The following is a 15,286-nucleotide window of genomic DNA, read 5'->3' as shown; positions in this document are numbered from 1 at the left end:
CTAATCTAAAGACCACCGTTAAAAAGACTTAAATACTAGCTCTGTGGTCTAACATAACTGACTTTGACATTTGAAAATACAATCCTCAATCTTATGTCATTGATTGAGTCGCCCGGCAAAGGAAACGCGACGTTATGCCACAAATAGAAACGAGTCCACAACACCAATAAAATATAACTTCCTGTATGAGAACACTTTTGTATTGGACGCATTGTTCAATGGGACTTGAGTTGTTAAGTTGTAGGTTATGACTTTATTATTTTAATTACTTTCGTGAGTTGGTTTTATTATTGTTTAGTTAATAACGGTTTATTACTCCTTAATCACGAACTGACTCAACGTCGTGGTCGCGATTTGTTCGCGTTCCAGTTGCAACTCCTGTTGAGTCTGAAACTAGTCGGGCTATCCCAATAAATTCAAGGAAAGCTTGTTGTATGAAATTATGTTTGATAGTTTTTATAGTCTTTCACGCAAAAACCACTGCACAGGTTTGTAATAAATTTGGAAAACAGATAGTTTAAAATCAGAACGAACACATAAGATAGATCATTTTCGAATTGTGGTATATTTGATTTGGATTATACATTTCTATTAGTCATTTTTAATTTTTAAACTTTTTTAATCTGACGACTCTAAGTTTGTTGACCTCTTTTTAGGTACCACAACCAATGTAAAATATAGATGATAAAATGTAAATCAATTTAATCCATATTCGACTGAGCGCAGTGTAGGTGTGACCATGGCGCCACTCTTCAAGAGTTGCGTCGGCAGCTGGCCGCCATGACAGTCACGTGAGCGCGTTGCCATGGCGACGGCGACGCGTCGGTAGCGCGCGAGTCGGCCATCTCTAGAGTCCGGCGCCATAGTGTGACGTAATAGGGCTTACAGAGTGACGTAGTATGGGCACATTAAGAGCAAAGATAGATAAAAAAAAAAGGGGAGAAAAAGCTACAAATAGCCGGGACTTTCTTGACGTTGTCGCTTTCGCAATTAAATAACCGGTCAAGTGAAAGTTGTAACTCGCTACACTTGGTGTTCCGTATAAATAAGTTAAAGAAAAACCGTTGCTTAGCCTCGTTTTTTTACATTATTCGTGAAAATGTCGAATGTCTCGCTATCGCGATTCTTGAGATACACCCTGGTAACAGACGGACATACAGCGGAGCCTTCTTAATAGAGTTTCGTTTTTAGCCGTTGCATCCATAACAACAATTGACCTACAGGCCAGTTAAATCCATCAAAAATGTTCTAACCATTGCAGACACTCTTTTAAACGAACAAATAAATCCTGATATTATATTAGTACCTACAGTATAAAAAAGCCTGATTATACGAACATACATTAAAAATAAAATAAAAATAACATAATATGATGTTAGTATACATTGCCCGTTCCACCCTACACGGCAAATAAAATACGCTATTCAAACGCGCAATGGTTAGATAGCTACGTCAAATAAACACACGTAAGTACCAAGTGACCTAGTTAGTTTGAAACTGTAGTTATACGCTGCGGTTAACTTTACTAAACAAATATGGATGCTGTATTTATTTATTTTCATTATTAATTAACTACCTGGCTTTGACTGCGGTTGTCGCGTCGATGACTACTATGATAACTCACTTGGTTTACGTGAGTTAGTTCTGTGAAAGCTCTATAATAATTTCCTCTAAAATTATACTCATTAGAGTTATTATTTTAGAGTGTATGCAAAATTGTTTAATTTAATATTAAAACGATTGCAACGACATATTCTGGCTTTTAATGAGCCTACACTAAAAATAACTACCTAAAGAAAAAAAGAATGTGTGAAAATCATTCGAGTATGTAATTCGTGGTACACCCGCTAAACAACCGCAGATGACCAATGACATTTAAAATAATGTTGCCAGGTGCGTAAAGTTACCTCTGGGGGCAGTAAAACCGGGTAAATTGAAATCATTTACATAAACTTCAGAATTACTGTTTGAAAATACCTATGCAATCGGATATTCGAACATGCTAATTTATTCTCATATAAATTTGATTAGTGAGTACGATGAAAGACGGTTATTTTCATTTAAAACATTACCCGGAATACTGACTTTCGTGACGATCATTTATGGTTAAACGATTTGAGTCGCTAGGAGGCGAATTTCATGATTAAGAACTTCGGTTGGCTCTGAAAGAAGTTGGGCAATCCCTTCAAGTACTCGTGATTATACTGTTGCATTATGAAATCATTACTATACTATATTAGATACTATAAATAGACTGTCAAAGTTGATTAATTTAAAATTAACGCATATTGCTGCTTAATATGAATAAAACAATTTCATAAAAAATAAGCTAACAAAAAAAAGCTCTTTGCTACCCTAAAGTTGTGATCAAGGGTAATTTAACTCTGCGACCGGGCAACCCAAACCTAAATGCGCCATTCCGCGGCGCGCTACGTCACACGGCAGCCGCTTGCCGCTCGCGTTAACATCATAATAAACTTGAAAATAACATAAACTAAACATAATACAGTGAATATAATCAAAATACAGTGTTGTTATATAATAATAACGATCGCTCATCGTTATTAGTGAGTGATAGAGTGATAAAAAGAGTTAAATTGTGTTTCGCAATAGTCGTCTTAAAATTGATGTCAATATTGTGTTAAAGTTGTGTTGGCCGAACGGCTGTGAGTGCTTGTGTTTCGGCCGGTTTGCCCACGTTACACACGTTGGCCACGCTGCCCAGAGGCCCAGCGCTGGGCAGTAAGTCAGTAACAGCTGTATCCAGGTGACAATTTAAGGGAGTGCATCGATGACCTACATTGAGTGACGGTAATGCAGTGTGACGTCATTGGTGTTCGTCGTTCGATTTTTGAATGTTTCGGCGGTTTTTGGCGCGCGACTTTTTAATTTTTTACTAGCGATGAGGTTTATAATATTGACATAGTTTAGAGGAGATATTTGTTACTGCGTAGTTACTGTCTACAGATGCGCCCGAGCTTTTAAAGCTCCCCCTTTTTTAAGATGGATATAATTCCTTTCTTGCTTTATTTGACTATTTGGAGGGTATCTAACCTGGCGAGTTTTTTTAAATAAATGATTCAGGCTGTGCCTTTGCCCAAAGATAAAATAGGTGTGTTATCTATGCACTAAACACACATACTCAGTGCAGGGAAGATAGGAAAGCATTCATAATTGTTATGACACCAGTGAATTGACATTTAAATTAATTATGGTTTTTAATCAGACACAGGATACAAGGATTACACAGGACTATGCTGCCAGGAACAATATTCTATCTGTCTCTTTGGTATTTATATGTAATATAGCATAATCTTATAATTTTTGAATTACTTTTTTTTATCTTGCCTATTATGACTCACTATAAGCTCAGGCCTCTCTCATATTCCGTGACCCTGTATAGTACCAATCTATTTAAAATATGAATCTATCAATTAAAAATTAAAGAACATTACATAATCTAAGTTCGGATTTCAATAACACATGTGGCCAATGTGTTCATAGAGGCTGTCTGTATTCTATGTTAACCTTGCCATATTTCATAATATTACTTTTTAATTTTGTAATAAATAAAAGCAGACAACATCACATACAATGTTCTGAACCCAAAGTAAGTTGCTAAAACACTTGTGTTATGGAATTCAGATACAACGAAGTTACCACAACCACCCAGACCCGAGACAGTGTATAAATGTGAATTTTTACATTGATCTGACCGGGGATCGAACCCGGGACCCGAGAGCTAGCGACACCTTAAAACCGGTGTGCCCGCTACTCGACCACGGAGGTCGTCGTAATAAAGCAATGAAGTAATTTGTTCAACAGGACACAGGTACAACTAGACAGTAAATATAAGTTTCTAATTACCAGACCTTATCAATAACAAACAGGTGTTTATGTTGAGTGCCTAACATGTGTGGTTGGTCACGCATTGTGCTTAGATTCATAACACTGGTTTACAATACACAATATTATATAAAGTCTATACATATCAGGTACTAATAGGGTTGGAGCAGGACCATCATCTCATGGTCATCTGGCTGTACTTCATGAATTGCAATACCTAGACTGTTGGAATTCACACATGTTGATGTCACTATCAACTATAAAATAAAGTTTAGCAAGTGCTGTCATGGTTGTTATCTTACTAAAAAGGTCTGAATCTTAATATTTTTTTTTATAGAAATACTGTATATTAAATAAATAAACAATTGAGTTATTTTAGTGGTAATTCTCATTGTAGTTTTACCTGAATATTTTTTAGTCAGCTTTATTTTTAAACTAATTTATACCCTTGTGTACCTAAATAAATATAATATAGAGCTGAATAAATAAGCTTCTACTATTATAACGACAAAAACATACAATCAACGTCAAAAGAAAAGTTAATTACTAATTCACAGTAATGAAAAAAACAGCAAAATTGGTTCAGCAAGTCCCAAGTTCAGCACTAACCATCTTAATAAACACAGACGAATGAAGAACTTCCTCCTTTTTGCTGCAGTCGGCTGACAATACATGTGTATGTATAAATTGTCGCGACATTCGAGTCATCAGACGCGCCGACACACATTGTTATACATGTAGGTGCTCCGGCCACATTGTTTTGGTTACATATGTTCCTATCAAATCAAATCAAATCAAATCAAATCAAATCAAATCATTTATTTCGCTTTAAATATGGGTACAGACAGATGTTAGTATTTAAGCCAAATTTAGTTCCACACATTATGCCTTACGCAGCATGCGAAAGTATGAACACCAGACATGGTGTTATTTAAATATAGAAAAAAAAAATAGATAAAATTAATGAAAGTTAAGTAAATTATATTACAATGAGGTAATTCAGTCTTAGCGTAATAATATACTTAGGTGCAATATCACGCAATTAATAATCATAAATGCTGTAGGTACTAAAATCTGTGGTCGAAAAACTCTTTAAGGTCATAATAAACATTGTTTAATAAATAGTGCTTTATTTTACGTTTCATTTGCAGTAATGGTAGTTCCCGTATATCTTTCGGAATCTTATTAAATACCTTAATGCACGTTATGAGACAGTTTTTGTGGAATAATGCAGTTCTACATGACGGCATCAACAGACGCGTTGGATCTCTTTTTGAGACATTGGGTTGATTTTCTCGTACGGAAAAGAAATGTTCTGGATTTGCTTTAACAAAAACACAAATTTCCAGTATATATAACCCCGTTAATGTTAATATTTTCTTTTCCTTAAACAGAGTTCGACAGCTTTCAAGAGGACCTACATTACATAAAGCTCGAATGCATTTTTTTTGGGTAAGAAATGCTCTGTTAGCATCTGTCGAGTTACCCCACAATAGCAATCCATATCTAAGACTAGATTCAACAAAACCATAATAAGCCACACGTGCAGCATTAGGACCCGCAGTATGCTGAAGTTTACGTAATGCATAAATAAATTGATTAATTTTTTTACAGAGATTTTTAACGTGTAGTTTCCAATTCAAATTTTGATCAATAGTTATACCTAAAAATTTTGTATCTTGTACTTCTAATAATTTATTGCCGTTACAGATAATGTTTAATTTTTGTGATTTTGTCTTATAATTTTTAAATTCTATATAATTTGTTTTAGTAGCATTGACTCGAAGATTATTATGTTCTAGCCAGTAGATGATAGAGTTAATTGTACAATTTATTTCCTGTTCATATGTTAATGACTTATCGGTGTAGGGAATGAGAACTGATATATCGTCGGCGAAAAGTACTGACTGGTGTTTTATGGCGCACGGTAAATCATTTATATAAATAATAAATAGCAATGGTCCCAATACACTGCCTTGTGGCACGCCATATTTGCTTTCAATGTATGTTGACCTATAACTCTCCATTTCTAGGTTTTTATTGATATTTGATAATTCAACGCATTGCTTTCTATTTGTTAGGTAGCTTTCAATCCATGAAAGTGCTGGACCTCTGATACCGTACTTTTCGCATTTATATAGTAGAATTTTATGGTCCACACAGTCAAAAGCCTTAGACATATCGAAAAATATGGCGGTTATTGGTACTTTTGCGTCAATATACTTGGTTATGCTGCGTACGAGTGAAAACCCAGCAAGTGTAGTCGATTTGTTTCTTTGGAAACCATTCTGTTCTGATCTTAAAATATTATACTTTGTGACAAATTCTGTAATTCTACTATGCATCGTTTTCTCAAATACTTTGGATAGAATAGGAATGAGTGTTATTGGTCTATAGTTACTAACGTCATGACGGTCATCTTTTTTATGCAATGGTTTAACTATAGATGTTTTAAGTTTATCAGGAAAGGTTCCATGTTCGAAAGATAAGTTTACTAGGTGTGCAATAATTGGAGTTATTTCTTTGACACAAGATTTCAATATAATTGTATTAATAGAATCGTAGCCAACTGATTTAGTATTATTTAAAGAATATATGACACGTATAACTTCGCTTTCAGAGCAGGGAGTTAAAAACATGGATGATTGTACATTAAAATTTTTAAAATAGTTAATAGGTTTCTTTTTTTTTGGACATGCATTATTTTGCGCTGCATCAATAAAGAAACTGTTAAATATATTGGCCATCTTTAAAGGTTTATCTTCTTTTGTGCCATTATCATTTATCCATTCAATATTATTATTTTTTATGTAATTATGCTCATCCCCTTTAATGATTTCCCATGTAGCTTTACTCTTGCTTTTTGATTTAAGTAAATGGGCCATGTTGATGTTTTTCTTTGACGATAGTACACACTTCTTTAGCAACTTGGAATACCTATTATATTTAACTTTATCTTGTAAAGTTTTGTGTCGGTAATAATTATCTATTAATTTTCTTTTATTCTTACTTGCTATTCTTATGCCCTTGGTAATCCACTTTGGGGCAAGATCGCCTCTTTTAATTTTGCATTTCTCTAGTGGGAAACAGAGATTAAATAGCAGACATAATAGATCATGAAAATTGTTAAACATGCTGTTAAAACTTTCATCTTCAATTTCTTTTTCCCATGAAATATTTTTAATGCAATCACGAAATTTCTCAATATTACTTTTACAATAGTTTCTCTGATTTATATACCAGTATTTTAACGAGTGTATTGGTTTCTTTACTTCAAAGCTTAGTGTTTGGCAAGTGTTGTGGTCAGATAAATGAAAATTGAACAAGGCACCATTAACTTCTTTAATATTGCTAGCTATGTGGTCTATACAACTGTGTTTTCGAGTTGGTTCATTAATATGTAGTTTGAGATTATAATTATTTAATAGATTTTTTAAATCTTCCGTTACATTATTATTTTTAAGAGTATCTATATTCAGGTCGCCACATAATATGACTTTGTGTTTATTCATTTTTAAAGCTAGTTTGTGTAAAAGCAAATCTAATTTATTAAAAAATATGTTGACAGGAGAGTTCGGTGTTCTATATATACATATAATTATACATTTAAATGATGGAATCTCAATGCCACAACATTCAAAAACTTTGTCTGCAGATATTTCTAGGCATACGTTTATGACTTTAAATTCTATTAATTTCTTAATAAGTATGCATACACCTCCTCGTTTCTCTTTGGCCCTGTAATATCCTGAGGCCAGTTTTAGATGCTTAAATTTAATATTAGGTTCATCACCCCTTCTAACAAAAGTTTCACTTAAACAAAAAAAGCTTAAATCGTATCCATTTTCTATTAATTCTTCAATACATAACTCAATAGATTCAGTTTTGTTTAGGAGCCCTGCTATATTTTGATGAACCAATGTTGTACTATATTTTTTGTTGTTATTGACGAAAACATTGCGTTGTAATTTGAATAGGCGATTTTTCTACCACAGTGTTATCAGATGAACATATAGTTTTAAAGTAGTAGGGAATCGTGCCAATTTTTGGTTCTTGTTTGGTAAATAGTTGTTTTGAAGTATTGTCTATTGATTTATCATGCATATCTTATTTGAGGAATTTCGACCACTTATTATAGTTTTAATGTTTTTTATGTAATTTTGCTCATAATATTCGGAATCTAACAGTAAATTAATTTGTTTACAAACGTTAACGTGATATTGGGCCTTAGTAACATTTAAACAATGAATAAAATTACAATTGGGTGTGTTATAACACAACGTCTTTAACATACTGTTTAACTTGAATTTATTTAAGTATTTATTATTATTGACGTTAAGTATAAAAAATTTTGGAATTTTTGTGTAGTTTTACCACAGCAGCTAGTTCTAAAAAGATGTTCGTGACATTTGTATCATTTTCCCCTACACATAGTATGAAGTTGTTAATTCTTGACTGATTTAATGTATAACAATATTTAACAATTTCTTCTGTCTTAGCATAGGGTTTCGTAAAAGAGAAAATGTCATAATGTTCAAATTGGGTGTTATGTCTTAATCTAATTAATTGTGAAGCCAAGTCCACACACTGTTGACCTCCAAGAATAAAAAGCTTTTTCTTCAGTGGGCTTTCAGAACTGCTTTCATATTTGTTCACTGATAAATTACGAATATTTGAAGTATCTGGACACAAACGGCTATGGACAGCCGAAATACTCTCTTGAATACTTATTACATCTTCATCTGAATAATATAATAGTTTAACAACTAAAACATACAGCCGTCTTTGAACAAAATGCTACTGGGACAAAACTTTACTTACTACTTGACGTGAAATGTGGCTATTTCACTGTAAAAATTGGTTCGTCCAGTCTGAAATTCTGAGGTGCCAATCATAAAAAATAAAATCAGACTTCGAAAATGTCCCCCTTCTTGGAGTCGATTGATAGCCAATCATCCGGATGAAACCAGACAGGAGTTTTGATTGTATCCGGCCAAACTTCACTGGATTTTGTTACACGGACTTGGTATTCGATTTTATTACATTTAATTTGACTGCAACAAGATTTATAGTAAGAATAATTAATGTTGTTTTTAGAAACTATTTTTGTCGTACAGAAAACTCACAATAATGCAGGGAAAATCGTCTCTCGTAGCCCAAATATCCTTCCAAACTGGCTGATACGTCTGGCTATAAGGTTTTTCGTCCTGTCAACCCAACCATGCATAATATCAAACTTATGAACGAGTTACATAATACCTTCAACTTCATATCAATCTCGTAAGGTGTGTGTGTCGCCTCTACTGTCACTCTAACAGGTTTTCAATTTCCGGATTTATGAATCTATTCTGTTAATCGCACTAATATTATAAATGCGAAAGCATGAGTGTGTTTGTTTGTATGTACGTATTCAATATTTATGAACTCTCTTACTCACGGCTTCGCCCGCCTGGTTGTAGGTTTAAGCTGCAACGACATTACGTTCCTTAACCCAAGTCGGATGAAAGCAGCCTTTATGTTAATCCAAGATATCAGTTTTCTACATACCAAAAATCATCGATTTCGATCTAAACGTTTGGGCGTGAAGAAGTAACAAAAACACACTCTCATGCTGTTGTTTGCTAGTTGTTGCCGCCCTCTACAAAACGAAACTGACATAAAATCGGGATAAAAATTATCCTTTATGCTAATACTGGTTATAAACTATATCTGTACCAAGATTCGTGTAAATCCGAACAGTGGTTTTTGCGTGTAAGAGGAATAAACATTCATACATATTATTAAGTTTCGCGGTTATGCATCAGCAAATATTAATTGGGTAGTTAGATTGAGAATGACCTACGCCTCAACACTGCTGTCTATAAGGAACCTCCTTGAAGCTGTCACTTAAATACTTTAATAGGTCGTTACTGAGGTCGTGTTTTGACCTTCCTTATTCTACAATTAGGTGACCTGCGTAGTGCTCCTAGCCTGAGCTAATATAGGGCGCTCTATGTAGGGCGGTGCGTCCTTGTCAGCCTCGCACTGGAGGCTCACCAGCCCCCGCAGGTTATGTAACTTACTTGTATACTCACAATTGAAATCTTCTTATGAAAATCGAAATGAAAAGTTTATTTAAAATAGTTTTTTTAGGCAATTCTTAGGTGTACGGTTCCAAAATGTCATTTCTGCAGAAGAATCGACAAGAAACTACATTTTATATATCGTATGGTTTATATACCCCTGGTGTCAGAGTGTAACCCACCCCGCACCCGTAGTCCTCTGACTGACTAAGTTCTCAGGTTTGTCTTCCTCACGACATTTTCTATCACTGTTTGCATTCAGGCGTAGGACAGACAAGTTTTGGAGAGAACACCCCAGAGCTTACGTAACTGATACAACACTGTTCTGAACTCAAAGCTAAAGTAAAGTTTATCAGATCGTGTGAATATCTACTTTGAAATTTACATACTTACCTACCTAATTTAAATAATGATTAAGACGTTAGGCAGACGCATCTTTTTCTTAAACCTTGTTGTGCCCGAAGGGGCCGGTATTCTCAGTCATAGCATACCATCTGTTAACATATTATTATATTATACTATGGCAGCAATCAAGTATTGAAGGATAATATTTTTTTAACAACTCTCTCAGTAAGGTAATTAATCCTTGTGTCGCGGGGGCTTCACAAACTTAAAAATCTGGTGCATAAAGACACCCAGACTCAGGACAAGCATTCGTGGATCACACAAATGCTTGTCCTACGCGGGGATCGAAGTCGCGACACAGTGGGTTCGGTGTGTTGACCTAATCCACTCTGCCCCCTAAACTAATATTTAAAACAATAGTAGGTGCCCCTCAAATTTAATAAGTTACTGCTGCGCTAACAGGTAACAGAAAAAGCATAACACCTCTTATAAAAAAAAACATACAGTGCACTTGCATAACCTAAGCTTGGTATCATGGCACCACTGCAGCTTGGTGCATGTGACTTGAATATTTGTGAATACCCTTGCAAAGATTAAATTGCTTAGATTAGAAGCTACTTTTAAATAAAACTAGAATGAATTTTGTTCCTGATCGTACAGTCGGTACGTATTGTGTAGTTCAGTCCGATCACACGCCATTGCTATTGTATTGAACGTTCAGGTTCACTGCTATGGCTCGGGTTCGACTCCCGGCGCTGTAAATGCGTAGCTTTATAGTCTATAACTTTATTTTGATTGGATTTGCTCTCGACTCGGTCCTTTCACACGGTCTAATGCTTGGTTTATTTTTAGTTTGGTATAGAATTAGCTTTTGCCCGCGGCTTTGCCTGTTATAAATATTGGTTATTGTGGCATAAAGTACTAATACCTTTAGCTTTACTTAGAGGTTAAGCTAGCCCTTTACAAAATTATATCACAAGTGGTTTAGCAGTTTAGCCATGAAAGTGCATCAGACGGACTGCCATTTTGAAATTTATAATATAAGTATGGATTACAACAACACTTAGTTCAGCTGAGGGAAATTAATTACTTCATTAATGTAGATAACTAACAGACTTAATTTGACGTTAATCAGAGATAATGAATCATGTAAGCTAATGGACGTCAATTAGTTCCTGATTGTGTTTTCGAGTTAATATCTCCTTTCCAATGATTCTCTTGAAGTAAGACGTATTATAGTCTAGTTGTACGATTGAAGTATACTGCCAAATCCAAGGTCCCGAATACAACCATAAAGCGAACATAAGACAAATGTTGCGAAAGTTTTAGAATTCAGTATTACACAGCTTATGTGTTTCTAAAGGCATGTTAAACTGTGTGTCCTGCTTGTGATCTCTCTCTCTGTATGTGTCCATCTCGCTATGAGAGTGCACCTGTCTAGAACATTATTATTATTTTGTTAATAGATTCACGGAGTTTGTCACCAAATGGATTTATGACGAGTTGACAATTAGTATTTGTTGCTATAAAACTGTCTGCTTATCATTCCTAAGGACAGCGGTGCCTCAGTATGTTCCGTTTCTGCCCTTTGAGAAAGGAATCCCTAAAAAATACACAAAAATTCTGACGTCTATATCCCAAATGATTTGCCGTCCCATTGCTTTTGAACCTCACCCATTACCAGAGCATTGTCTAACACACAACGCCTCCGAGTCTACCACCACATCTTGAACTAATAATACATATAATGCCATTGTATAAAAGAGATGCCGCTCTACCGTGCATAGCCCTGTCCCGCTTTCAACATCTATAAGAATATCACTAGAATACGTGTCGAACGAGCTTCTGATCATTAGTCAATTGTTTTCCGCCGGTAGTTGCCCATTCTCGTCACAATAGCTCGGGAACACTTTCTTCCGCGCCCGCAGTACAGGCTGTGACGTCACGCCCCCCTCCCGTCACCCGCCCCCCGCCCCCTGCCCCCCTGCCCCCAGGCTCCCTAGTGCTTGACGCAAGTACTGAGTTACGTACAGCTCTGACATTTAGGGCTGCGGTCGGGATCTCTTTGAATTGTGATGCTTGAATATCGATTGAAATGGAGGGTAAGTAGATGTGTTCAAGTTGTATAACGATTTAGGTAAATAAACAATTTGATATATTATTATCACGTTCATTTATTTCTGCAAGAAAACTCTTTCAGTTGACCTGCAAGGAGAGTATTGTATATAAAATGTCAAGAACGTGAAACCTGTTTGTGACTTTAAGACTAATCATGACAAAAATCTCTCACTGAGGCAACGCTGTCAGCCCGTCTGTTACCGGGCTGAATCTCGGAAACCGTTATAGTTAGTTGAAATAGGCACTAGTTGCCTGGCATTAATGCTGAACTGAGGCCTTTTTTTGGTGCAGCTGCAGGGTACACTTCCTTTGTAAATGTTATGTACCAATTAAAAACTGATTTTATTTCTTTCAAATATTTCTGTTGCTGCTATAGCTAACTAAAAAAAATAATTAAATGTTTGGTTCAGCAACTGTTGTTACATTTCATCATTTGATAGGTGATCCTTTTTGTTTTTTTATGTCCTACTTGTAGGGAACTCTTAGATTCACGAGACTAAGTCCCACTTGTCCGGTTTTTATTCACACTTGTCAAAATAATTATTGCTAATAATTGCTATCAAATAAACAGTACGTATTGCAATCAGTAAAGCAAAAACAAAAATTATAAATTTCAGTAAAATATGGAGCAAATATCTACAAAAATTTAAGTACAGCTTTAAAAATGTATGTTACATCAAAAATGTAAGGTCTGTGAGTGACTGATTACTTTATAATTGTATAAGATGTTATTCTCGTACTTTCTTCTTCTCATAATAAATTCAGATCAATAATAAATGAACTTCCCTTAAGTACTCAAGGTATACACGGGAAATAACCGACACACATCACAGCTCAAAGTTGACTGCACGGATAGCCGAGTGGTTGAGGTCACCACGCCAGAACCTACTGTGCGAGATGTGTTGCGGTTTCGATCCCCGAGTAGGACACGCATTTGTGTGATCCACGTATGCTTGTCCTGAGTCTGGGTGTCTTTGTGCATGTGACTTGAATGTTTGTGAAACTCCCTGCCATACAAGTATTAAACTCCGTTAAATATAAAACCCGTTGATTAAGCGAGACAATGAATAACACGGCCTAGAGTGACTTCTAACAAGGAACAATCTTAATACAGGGCTGATAGCTCGCCTTTGTACACATTATATCGTTTCATTATTACATTCCTTATTATAATATTCTGTTTATACCAGATACAGGTTATTTCTCTATTCTTTATTCATCTATAACTTCTTACCTTGCCATCGTAATACATACATATACGAAACAAACGTATTAGTTAAATCTAACCTACCGTAAAACGGAGTGAATAAAGTTTGCAGGGATGAATAGAAAATAGTGTTTTTTTAGAAGTTAAATTCCAAATCTTAATAGGAACTCTGTTTCTGTCCACCCCAAAAATACTACTATTTACCACGTATAACTTACAGAAAATTACTCGATAAAAATGACTACTATGACCCAAAAAATATTTAACAAACTGAGAAAAAAACTCTAAATACTTGTGAGTAAACCGTTGCATCCATTAATAACGCAAAATCTAGATCGATAAAAAAATAAAACTACTTAGAATTTGGTAAATAAACGTTGTTATTTAATGAGGAGCTCGTGGCTAAGCTATAACCGCATAAGTGATTCGATCACAGGTTAAGCTATGCTTGACGCGGTTGGTCCGTGGATGGGTGACCATCTTTGTCATTACGAGTTCCTCCGTGTTTCGGAAGGCACGTTAAATTGTGGGTCCCGGCTGTTATTCCTACATCTTTGACAGTCGTTACAGATAGTCAGAAGCTGAAAAAAGTCTGACAGCCAGTCTAACCAAGGGGTATCGTGTTGCCCAGGTAACTGGGTTGAGGAGGTCAGACAGGCAGTCGCTCCTTGTAAAACACTGGTACTTAGCTGAAACCGGTTGGACTGGAAGCCGACCCCAACATAGTTGGGAAAAGGCTAGGCCAATGATGAAACGTTGTTATTTAATAAAGGACTACATTGAAGACAATTATAATTACTGTTTCATAAAATTACGCATTACCGACCAGATAGGAATAAGGGAGTATTGAAAGATATATTTATTAAGAAAACTCCAATTAAATTATACAAATAGTAATTTTTATGACGGATATTCTTAGAAAACTCCTTGTCTTGATAATAATTGTTACATAAATATAAGCGTTTTCTTGGTAGAGCATATCAGTTGTATTTTTTTGGTTAACTCATGTGTATGTTACTCGGCACGGAACTGAGAGTTCATTCAAAGAAAATAAGTTAGCCGGAGACAACTACATATTTGGGGAGGATATATGATCTGGTGAATTTATTATTATTTTCCTTCTGTTTATTACTTTTGTTTTATTGTTTTATAAATTAGATTTAGTAAAAAAGTCGAGTGGTTAGTGGCCATGAATGTTAGATGCCGAAAGTCCTGGGTTCATATTCCCACCTAGGATTAATGTTTGACGAACACGGCCATTTGTTTTGCGTCTGGGTGATTTAACTTCTTTCTATCTAAAATGCAAACCTGTATTCATAATTAGCATTCCGCTTAAAAATGCAAGCAAAAAGCCCATTTACCCTTTACAAGACAACTCTTCACACGTCACAAATGTAATCACTTAATCCGAACAATGTCGCTCTACCCTCCTCCCTTACGTAACCAACATCATAGAGATTGCCAACTCGAGCTCGAAGCTCTAGCTCATAGGGATGGAAAGAATATTCGCATTTGTTCGCGAATGCTCGCAAAATTTTGAAAAGTGACACAGATTATCTATACTAATATATAAACCTGAAGAGTTTGTTTGTTTGTTTGTTTGAACGCGCTAATCTCAGGAACTACTGGTCCAAATTGAAAAATTCTTTTTGTGTTGAGTAGACAATTAATCGAGGAAGGCTTTAGGCTATAACCATCACGCTGCGAC

The sequence above is a fragment of the Trichoplusia ni genome, unplaced genomic scaffold (assembly GCF_003590095.1).
Source record: "Trichoplusia ni isolate ovarian cell line Hi5 unplaced genomic scaffold, tn1 tig00002097, whole genome shotgun sequence".
In the NCBI taxonomy this organism is placed as follows: Eukaryota; Metazoa; Arthropoda; class Insecta; order Lepidoptera; family Noctuidae; genus Trichoplusia; species Trichoplusia ni.
Note: the sequence above shows the minus strand (reverse complement) of the source record.